Raw genomic sequence first — 11,642 nt, forward strand, 5'->3', positions numbered from 1 at the left:
ATTGCGAGTCCCCAGCCTGGCTCGACCCTGGATCCACCACCCTCGACACCGTCTTTGCTACCCCCTTCCAAAACTCCCCCACAGCTGGGCACTGCCCAAAACAATATGGGCGTGGGTTCGCTGGGCTCCCCGAGCACCTAGCACACATGTCCTCTCCCCCGAAAACCTGCTCCTCCTCGACCCAGTCATGTGGGCCCTATGCAGCACCTTGAACTGTATGAGGATAAGCCTCGCACAGGAAGAGGAGGAATTCACTCTCTCCAGGGCATCCGCCCTCGTCCCCTCCTCAATCTCCTCCCCCAGCTCCTCTTCCCATTTCCCCTTCAGTTCCTCCACCGAAGGCCTCGTCTACCTCCTGCATTACCCGGTATATGTCCGAGATCCTCCTTCCTCCGACCCACACCCCCGAGAGCACCCTATCCCGCACCCCTCGTGGGGCCAGCAGGGGGAACCCCTCCACCTGCTGCCTGGCAAACGCCCTCACCTGGATGTACCTAAACATGTTCCCCGGGGGGAGCCCAAACTTCCCCTCTAACTCCCCCAAGCTCGCGAACCTCCCCTCCACAAACAGGTCCCTCAACCTCCTAACCCCTGCCGTGTGCCAGCCCAGACATCCGCCATCAATGCTCCCTGGGATGAACCGATGGTTCCCCCGTATCGGGGCCTCCATCAAGCCCCCCATTTCTCCCCTGTGCCGTCTGCATTGCCCCCAAATTTTGAGGGTAGCCGCCACCACACGGTCTCGTGATATACTCTCGTTGGAGGGAGCGCAACGGCGCCGTTACTAGCGCCGCCAGGCTCGTGCCCACACAAGACACAGCCTCCATCCTCTTCCACACTGCCCCTCCTCGTCCATTACCCACTTAACGCACCATCGCTGCGTTGGCCGCCCAGTATACCCACAGAGGTTGGGCAACGCCAGCCCCCCCCTATCCCTGCCTCGTTCCAGGAACACTCTTCGAACCCATCGGGAGTCCCATGTGCCCACACAAATCCCTGATACTGCTGTTGACCCTCCTAAAAAAGGCCTGTCGGGATAGGCTGGGGAGGCACTGGAAACGGAACAAAAACCTCGGGAGCACCGTCATCTTGACGGACTGCACCCTCCCCACCAGTGACAGCGGTAACATATCCCATCTCTTAAACTCCTCCTCCATCTGCTCCACCAATCTTGTGAGGTTGAGCTTGTGCTGGGCCCCCCAGCTCCCCGCCACCCTGGACCCCTAGGTACCTAAAGCTCTTCCCTGCCTGCTTCAATGGGAGCCTACCAATCCCCTCCTCCTGATCCCCCGGATGCACCACAAACACCTCACTCTTGCCCAGGTTTCAGCTTATACCCTGAGAAACCCCCGGATTCCCTAGAATCCTCATCACCTCCAGGCATCCCCCCCACCGGGTCCGCCACATACACACAGGTCGTCCGCGTAACAGCGACACTCGATGCTCCTCCCCACCCTGCACCAGGCCCCTCCAGTTCCCTGACTCCTCAGTGCCATGGCCAGGGGCTCAGTCGCCAACGCGAAGAGCAAGGGGGACAGGGGGCACCTTGTCTCGTCCCCCGATACAGCCAAAAGTACTCCGACCTCCTCCTATTTGTGGCTACACTTGCCATCGGGCCCTCGTAGAGCAGCCTCACCCACCGGATAAACCCCTCCCCAACCCAAACCTCTCCAACACCTCCCACTAAGTACTCCCACTCAACCCTATCGAAGGCCTTCTCCGCGTCTAATGCCACCACTATCTCCGCCTCCCTTCCACAGCCGGAATCATAATGACGTTGAGGAGCCCTCGTATGTTTGTGTTCAGAGGCCTTCAATTCACAAACCCCGTCTGGTCCTCATGTATGACCCCAGGCACACAAGCCAGCAGCTTAGCATCGGCGTTCAGCAGCGAAATCGGCCTATCTGATCCACACTGCAGAGGGTCCTTGTCCCGCTTCAGGGTCAAGGAAATCAGCGCCCGTGACATAGTTGGGGGACCTCGTTAAAGGTCCGGACCAACAGAGGGCCCAACAGGTCCAAATATTTTTATAGAATTCAGCCGGAACCCCGTCCGGCCCACGGCGCCTTCCCCGACTGCCATGCTCGCCTATCCCTTTGACCCCCCGCCTCCAGCTTTGATCGGCGCCCCTAGTCCCTCCACCTGCTCCTCTTCCACCCTCGGGAATCGCAACTTGTCCAAGAAGCGCCCCATTCCACCCCCCTCCACGGGGGTTCAGACCGGTACAGTTCCCAGAGAAGTCCCTGAAGACCCCATTGACATCTACCCCCATCCGCACCACCTTCCCAGCTCTATCCATCACTCCCCCAATCTCCCTGGCCGCGTCTCGCTTCCGGAGCTCCTGGTAGTTGATGGAATAGTAGTTCAATAAATACAATTTGTGGATTAAAAATGTGTGTAATATAGAGTAAAAACAGGAAATAATAATCATATTTATTATTGTCACAAGTAGGCTGACATTAACACTGCAATGAAGTTGCTGTGAAAATCCCCTAGTCACCACACTCCGGCGCCTGTTCGGGTACACTGAGGGACAATTCAGAATGTCCAAATTACCTAACAGCACGTCTTTTCAGAACTTTGGGAGGAGACCAGAGCACCCGGAGGGAAACCCACGCAGACACGGGGGAACGTGCAGATTCCGCACAGACAGTGACCCAAGCCGGAATCAAACCTTGACTCTGAAGCTGTGAAGAAACAGTGGTAACCACTGTGCTACAGTGCTGCCCTATGCTGGATGAACTCAACAGTTTTGGCAGCATCACAGAATACCCTACAGTGCAGACGTGGGCCATTAGGCCCATCGAGTTAGCACTAACCCTACAAAAGAGCACCCACACAGGTGTCCTCTCCCCATAACCCCAAAAGGGAGAGGCACAAGGACACCGGCACCATGGACAAACCGTGGAAGTGTGGGGACTGTGGGAAGGGATTCATATCCCCGTCTGTGCTGGAGATTCATCGGTGCAGTCACACCGGGGAAAGACCATTCTCCTGCTTCCGAGTGGTGGGGAGAGGTTCACCTCGACTAACCCACCTCACTACACTCCAAGTTGTTCACTCTGACACCAGACCTTTTAAATATTCCGACTGTGAGAAGAGCTTTAAAAGAAAGACATCTGCTGACACACCAGCGAGGTTCACAACCGGGGAGAGGCCGTATCCTGCTCTGAGTGTGGGAAAGGATTCACTCAGTTATCCAGCTTTCTGTTACACCAGCGAGTTCACACTGGGGAGAAACCAGTTGCCTGCCCCAAGTGTGGGATGGGATTCACTCAGTTACGCAAACTATTGGATCACCAGCAAGTTCACACTAAGGGTGAGACAGTTCACTTGTTCTGTGAGTGGGAAGGGATTCACTCAGTTATCAATCGCGATGAGATACCAGAGCATTCACACTGGGGGGGGGGGGGGGGGGGGGGAGACCATTCACCTGCCTGAAGTCTGGGAATGGATTCACCCACTCTGCCCACCTCTTCACACCAACGTGTTCACTCTGACACAGACCTTTTAATGTTCCGCCTGTGAGAAGAGCTTCAAAGGCAAAATGGATCGCTGATTCACCAACGCAGTCACCTGGAGAGATGCCATTCACCTGCTCCGTGTGTGGGAAGGGATTCACGCAGGCATTCCCTCCGGCAGAAACACCAGCGCATTCACACCAGGGATGGAGCGTTCATCTGTTCCCTATGTGGGAAGGGATTCATTCAGTCATCCACCCTCAGAACCCCAGCGAGTTCACAAGTGCCTCCAGGACTCTGCTGTTATTGATGTTAATCACATCCAGACTGAGCCTAAATCACATCCAGACTGATCCATGTTGATTCTGACAGCTGGAGTTTGTTTGAGGTTGATGTTAATAATCCCTGAAACTGAGATTAGAATAGATTGGTGCTTGATAGCCGGCACAGACACAATGGGACAAGGGCCTTGTTTTGTGCTGTAAAACTCTATAACTCTAACCCATCTCACTTCACACCAACATGTTCACTCTGACACAAGACATTTTATGTGTACCGACTTTGAGAAGAGCTTTAGAAGCAAAATGTATCTGAATCACCAACGTGCTCACACTGGAAAGACCGTCCACTGCTCTGATGTAAAATGTACAATGTAAAAGACTATTTAACAAAGTCACCGATTGACTTTGGTAAAACCTGAACCTTCCACTTTTATTGCATAGAAATGATTGCAGTGTTTTGAGGACGACATTGAAGGCACAAGCGTGACATGTTGGAATGATTCCCTTAATATGGAGAGTTTTAATATTTCTGTTAATTGCTTCAAATTTTTGCTCTATAAATGTAAGTAGTTACTGTTGATTATGGATGCTCTTTGTTTGCCATTCCAGGCGGAAACCTCAAGGATACAGTCACTCTGCAAAAAGACTATTCAGCAGCTAATTGTGGATTCATGGGATCGTCTGTTTACTGATGCAACAACACAGAAACATTGGAGAGTGACCATTCAGATACTACACATGTCCAAAGGGATTCACTCATCTTATCCAATTGTTCACACTCCAATTTTTAAAGTTGAAAGGATTTGATGCTTGATTGACTGTGCAAATATTTTGCACGGGGAAAAGCTTTGTTTGTTAACCCAACATACTGGCACATTAATGAGTTCACATCTGTTCATCGTCATTGGGTCTGTCATTGTTGCTGTTACAGCAACCAGGGTGGGACTATGGCGTAGATCCTTCCGATTCTGTACTAATTCATTCATTTTATATGCTGGCCCACTGGCTCCAACCTCAGTCAGATCATTGACATTGTTTTTTAATCTCTCCATTCAGCATAAAGAAATCACTATAAACTCATTGAGACATTTGATGACGAGAGTATTACACAGCATTCCCTGCAGTGGTGAATATCCCCAATCCACAGCACAGGAGACCAGAAGGCCCTGAAATACCGTCGCAACCGGTCCACATCAGACGCCATTTCCCTGGCCCTACACTCATCCCTAGAGCATCTCGAAAACAAGGACTCCTACATCAGACTCCTGTTTATTGACTACAGCTCCGCCTTCAACACCATAATCCCAGCCAAGCTCATATCAAAACTCCAAAACCTAGGACTTGGCTCTCCACTCTGCAACTGGATCTTTGACTTTCTGACCAACAGATCACAGTCAGTAAGAATGAACACCAACACCTCCTCCACAATAGTCCTCAATACCGGGGCCCCGCAAGGCTGCGTACTTAGCCCCCTACTCTACTCCCTGTACACACACGACTGCATGGCAAAACTTGGTTCCAACTCCATCTACAAGTTTGCTGACGATACGACCATAGTGGGCCGGATCAATAATGACGAGTCCGAATACAGGAGGGAGATAGAGAACCTAGTGGAGTGGTGTAATGATAACAATCTCTCCCTCAATGCCAGCAAAACTAAAGAGCTGGTCATCGACTTCAGGAAGCAAAGTACTGTACACACCCCTGTCAGCATCAATGGAGCCGAGGTGGAGATGGTTAGCAGTTTCAAATTCCTAGGGGTGCACATCACCAAAAATCTATCCTGGTCCACTCACGTCGACGCTATCACCAAGAAAGCACAACAGCATCTATACTTCCTCAGGAAACTAAGCAAATTCGGCATGTCCACATTAACCCTTACTAACTTTTACTGATGGACTATAGAAAGCATCCTATCTGGCTGCATCACAGCCTGGTATGGCAACTGCTCGGCCCAGGATCGCAAGGAACTTCAGAGAGTCGTGAATACCGCCCAGTCCATCACACGAACCTGCCTCCCATCCATTGATTCCATCTACACCTCCCGCTGCCGGGGGAAAGCGAGCAGCATAATCAAGGATCCCTCCCACCCGGCTTACTCACTTTTCCAACTTCTTCCATCGGGCAGGAGATACAGAAGTCTGAGAACACGCACGAACAGACTCAAAAACAGCTTCTTCCCCACTGTCACCAGACTCCTAAATTACCCTCTTATTTACTGACCTCATTAACACTACACCCTGTATGCTTCAACCGATGCCAATGCTTATGTAGTTACATTGTATATCTTGTGTTGCCCTATTATGTATTCTCATGTATTTTCTTGAATTTTGTTTAATTCCCCTTTCTAATGATCTGTTGAGCTGCTTGCAGAAAAATACTTTTCACTGTACCTCGGTACACATGACAATAAACAAATCCAATCCAATCCAATCCAAAATCTGGTGTTCTTGATTAATAAGGGGATGTCTTGATTAATGAGGGAATCGGGGATTATCGGGAGTACGCATGAAAATGAGGATGAAGAATATATCAGTAAAGATCAATCAGCGGATAAGACTAGATGGGCTGAATGCCCAATTCTGCTTTGATATCTTATGATCTCGATTCTTCACTGATCCACAATCCCCTTCTTTCCGGTGAATAATGGAAGGAACATCCACTTATTTTTAATCTAAATTTTGGTTATTGGCCCTCATGCCCATGTTTCCACTTCAATACATGAAAATATCAGTCTAAACGAATGGAGACTGCCAATGGCGATATATAAACCCAACATTCGCCGCGATAGAGAATATCCCCTATCCATACCAGAGGACCAATACGCAGGCGCAGCTCCGCTCGGATGTCGGAGCATGCGCAGTGCCAGTGACGGCAATGGCCAGAACCTTGTTTGTTTCGACCTGCGGCAGGTCAGAGGCGGCGAAGGTGCAGTGGGAGCGACGGAGCCAGTGGGTGGAGGAGGAGACATTGTAAATACTTTGTGAATTACCTAATACCCTAATAGGAAAGTCGTGGTGCCGCGTTTGTACCGGACCGGTCAACCTCTGAGTGACAGGCCCGGGTTAACAAGGACAGTGTGCAACAGAGCGCATGCGCAGTTATCTCTGTCAGCAGGAGGGGAGAATATTGTGAATTTCTCTCCTGGATGGATTCTGCAAACTCCTTTTACAGGGGGTTGGAAAGAACCGAGAACATACAGTGCAGAAGGAGGCCGTTCGGCCCATCGGGTCTACACTGACCCACCTCAGCCCTCACTTCCACCCTATCCCCATAACCCAATAACCCCTCCTAATCTTTTTTTGGTCACTAAGGACAATTGATCAAGGCCAATCCACCTAACCTGCATATCTTTGGTCTGTGGGAAGAAACCAGAGCACCCAGAGGAAACCCACGCAAACACAGGGAGAACGTGCAGACTCCACGCAGACAGTGACCCAAGCCAGGAATCGAACCTGGGACCCTAGAGCTGTGAAACAACTGTGCTAACCACTGTGCTACCATGCTGCCCCAGGATCTGAATATCATCAGCCTTTGGATGTGGAAGGAGAATGTTAGTTCTGTCTATGGGAAAGGATCTGAAACAACGGAGTGACTGGAAAAGCATCAAGATACACACGCACTGAGAGAGAGTGTTCCAATGAACTGACTGGAAAGAGCTTTAACCAGTAATACAGCCTGAAACAAACATCACAACATTTACAGTGGGGGTAAACCATACACGCGATCTGTGCGTAAACAAGAATCAAAGTGATGAACCTGGAGAGACACCTGTAGCATGGTACACTGTGGAAATGTAGGGACTGTAGGAAGGGATTCAGTTATCCATCCACACTGCAAATTCATAAATGCAATCACACTGGATAAACACTGTTCACCTGCTCTGTGTGTGGGAAGGGATTCATTAATTCATCTGACTTTCTGACACAGCAGCAGGGTCATATGGCGGAGAGACCATTTATCTGCTCCGAGTGTGGGAAGGTATATGCTCGCTCATCCCACCTGCTGGGGCTGGTTTAGCTCACTGGGCTAAATCGCTGGCTTTTAAAGCAGACCAAGCAGGCCAGCAGCACGGTTCGATTCCCGTACCAGCCTCCCCGACAGGCGCCAGAATGTGGCGACTAGGGGCTTTTCACAGAAACTTCATTGAAGCCTACTCGTGACAATAAGTGATTTTCATTTCATTTTTCATGATACACAAGCGAATTCACACTGGGGAAAGATCGTACACCTGCTCTGTTTGTGGGTAAGGTTTCACAAATTCATCTGATCTTCGAACACTCAAGCAAGCTCACACTTGGGAGAGGCCATTCACCTGTTCCATCTGTGGTTAGAAATTCAATCGGTCATCACTCCTCACTGCGCACCAACTTGTTCATACTAGCAATAGACCATTTAAATGTTCTGACTGTCAGAAGAGCTTTAAAAGCAGATGTGAAATGCTGACACACCAACGTGCAGACACTGGGGAGAGACCGTTCACCTGCTTTGAATGTGGGAAGGGATTTGCCCGTTCATCCAACTTTGAGACACACGGTGAGTTCACACTGGTGAGAGATTGTTTACCTGAAAGTGTGGGAAGGGATTTGCTCAGTCAAATAACCTGGTAAGACACCAGCGAGTTCACGAGTGACTGCAGGAGTTGGATTCTGCTGTTATTGCTGGTGTTAACTACGTCCGGACTAAACCATGTTCATTCTGACTTTTGGTGTTTCTTTCTGCTGATGTTAATAATTAATCGTGTTTAGTACTCTTGTTATATCTCAAATAAATCAGCTTTGTGTCAAACCCATTTTTGTAGATTTTTGTCTTTCCTACCTGAGTGTTTATCATTGCCTGGCAGGGATTCAGAAAGGACAATCTGGGGAGGATCGTACAGGAAGGGACATTAAGTCTGGGCACAATCCAGGAGTGCGATGGTCATCTACAACTTGTTCCTAATGGAAAAACCTAACACAATATTTATATGGGCAGCACGGTAGCACAGTGATAGCAGACTGTTGCTTCACAGCTCCAGGGTCCCAGGTTCAATTCTGGCTTGGGTCACTGTCTGTGCGGAGTCTGCGCGTCCTCCCTGTGTCTGTGTGGATTTCCCCCGGGTGCTGCAGTTTCCTCCCACAAGTCCTGAAAGATGTGCTGTTAGGTAATTTGGACATTCTGAATTCTCCCTCTGTCTACCCGAACAGGCACCAGAATGTGGCGACTAGGGGATTTTCACAGTAACTTCTTGCAGTGTTATTGTAAGCCTACTTGTGACAATAATAAAGATTATTATTATTGCATTAAATCGAGTTATTGGATTTTTCATTTTGTACAGTTTACATGGTCTCCATGATAACACAGATATTGCCTTTCTTTCTTCATTTCCAGTCAATTTAATATTTGTTTTCTCCAACTAATCCAGAACATCATATGGACCTTCTCAATGAGGCTCGCAGTCCCACCTCTTTCAACAATATTTGTAACAATGGGGCAACACGGCAGCACAGTGGTTAGCACTGTTGCTTCACAGCACCAGGGACTCAGGTTAGATTTCTGGCTTGGGCAACTGTCTGTGCAGAGTCTGCACATATTCCCTGTGTCTGCGTGGGTTTCCTCCGAGTGCTCCGGTTTTCTCCCACAAAAGTCCGGAGAGACTTGTTAGATGAATTGGATATTCTGAATTCTTCTTCTGTGTATGCACACAAGCGCCAGAATGTGGCGACTGGGGGATTTTCACAGTAACTTCATTGCAGTGTTAATGTAAGCCTACTTGTGACAATAAAGATTATTATTATAACATTACTTAATCTTCTATTGAAGAGTTAGCAATGGGTGGGGTGTTTTCCCCTGAAAGTATTGAGATTGGCAGCACCCATCTACTCCAGTCTGCAGCAGGTAGGATACAATGGGAAGTTTTTAAACATTCCTTGTTTACAGGATGTGGCTTCACTACTCAGCCAGCATTTGTTGTCTAATTGCCCTTGAGAAAGTGGTGGTGAGCTGCCTCCTTGAACTGTTGCAGTCCTAATAGTACAACTACTGTACTGTTAAGGAGGGAGTTCCAGGATTTTGACTCAGTGACAGTGAAGGAACGACAATATATTTCCAAGTCAGGATCGTGAGTGACTGGGAGGGGAACCTCAAAGTGATGGTGTTCCCAGGCATCAGTCATGGGTGATATGGTACCACAGTGGTTAGCACTGTTTCTTCACAGCGCCAGGGTCCCAGGTTCGATTCCTGCTTTGGTCACTGTCTGTGTGGAGTTTGCATGTTCTCCCTGTGTTAGCGTCGGTTTCCTCCAGGTGGTCCTGTTTCCTTCCAGTCCAAAGATGTGCAGGTTAGATGGATTGACCATGCTAAATTGCCCTATGTGTCCCAAAAAGGTTAGCTGGGATACTGGGTTATGGGGATAGGGTGGAAGTGTGGGCTTATGTAGGGTGCCCATTGCAAGGGTCGAATTGCCTCCTACTGCACTGCAAATTTTATGAAATCTATGAAAGTGCTGTCTAGGAGCCTTGGTGAGATCCTGTAGTGTATCTTGTAGATGGTACACACGGCTGCCACTCTGCACTAGTGGTGGAGGAAGTGAATGCTTGTGGAAGGGGTGCAAATCAAACGGCTGCTCTGCCCTGGATGGTGTTGAGCTTCTTGAGTGTTGTTGATACTGCATTCATCCAGGGAACTGGTGAGTATCCCATCATGTTCATGACTTGTGCCTTGTGGATGGTGGACAGGCTTTGCGGGGGGTTGGGGGGTGTCAGGAGGTGAGTTATTCATCGTAGGATTCCTTGCCTCGGGCCCGCTTTTGTAGCCACAGTGTTTATATGGCCAATCCAGTTCAGTTTGTGATCAATGGTAACCCCCAGGATGTTGATTGTGGGGATTCAGTGATAGTAATGCCATTGAATGTCAAGGGGCAATTTTTTGATTCTCAATTATGGGAGATGATTGCCGGGCATTTATGTGCTGCGAGTGTTACTTGCCACTTGTCAACCCAACGCTGTATATTGTCCAGGTCTTGCTTCATTTGGACATGGCCTACTTCAATGTCTGAGGAGTCACAAATGGTGCTGAACATTGTGCAGTCATCTGCAAACATCCCCACGTCTGACCTTATGAGAATGCAGGTCATTGATCAAGCAACTGAAGATGGTTGGGCCTAGGATACTACCCTGAGGAGCTCCTGCAGTGATGTCCCGAAACTGAGATGATTGACCTCCAACCATCGCAACCGTCTTCCTTTGTGCCAGGTATGACTCCAACCAGGAGAGAGTTTTCCCCTGATTCCCATTGACTCCAGCTTTGCTAAGGCTCCTTGATGCCATACTCGGTCAAATGCTGCCTTGATGTCAAGGGCAGTCACTTTCACCTCACCTCTGGAGTTCAGCTCTTTTGTCCATATTTGACCCAAGGCTGTAATGAGGTCAGGAGCTGAGTGACCCTGGCGGAATCCAAATTGATCATCAACGAGCAGGTTATTGCTAAGTAAGTCCCGCTTGAAGCGTTGTTGATGACCCCTTCCATCACTTTACTGATAAGATGAATACTAGACTGATTGGGTGGCAATTGGTCAGGTTGGATTTGTCCTGATTTTTGTGTATAGGACACACTGGGGCAATTTGGATTGGATTGGATTGGATTTGTTTATTGTCACGTGTACCGAGGTACAGTGGAAAGTATTTTTCTGCAAGCAGCTCAACAGATCATTCAGTACATGGGGAGAAAAGGGAATTAAACAGAATTCAAGAAAATACATGAGAATACATAATAGGGCAACACAAGATATACAATGTAACTACATAAGCATTGGCATCGGATGAAGCATACATGGGTGTAGTGTTAATGAGGTCAGTCCATAAGAGGGTCATTTAGGAGTCTGGTGACAGTGGGGAAGAAGCTGTTTTTGAGTCTGTTCGTG

This window comes from Scyliorhinus canicula, unplaced genomic scaffold, assembly GCF_902713615.1.
Source record: "Scyliorhinus canicula unplaced genomic scaffold, sScyCan1.1, whole genome shotgun sequence".
NCBI lineage: Eukaryota > Metazoa > Chordata > Chondrichthyes > Carcharhiniformes > Scyliorhinidae > Scyliorhinus > Scyliorhinus canicula.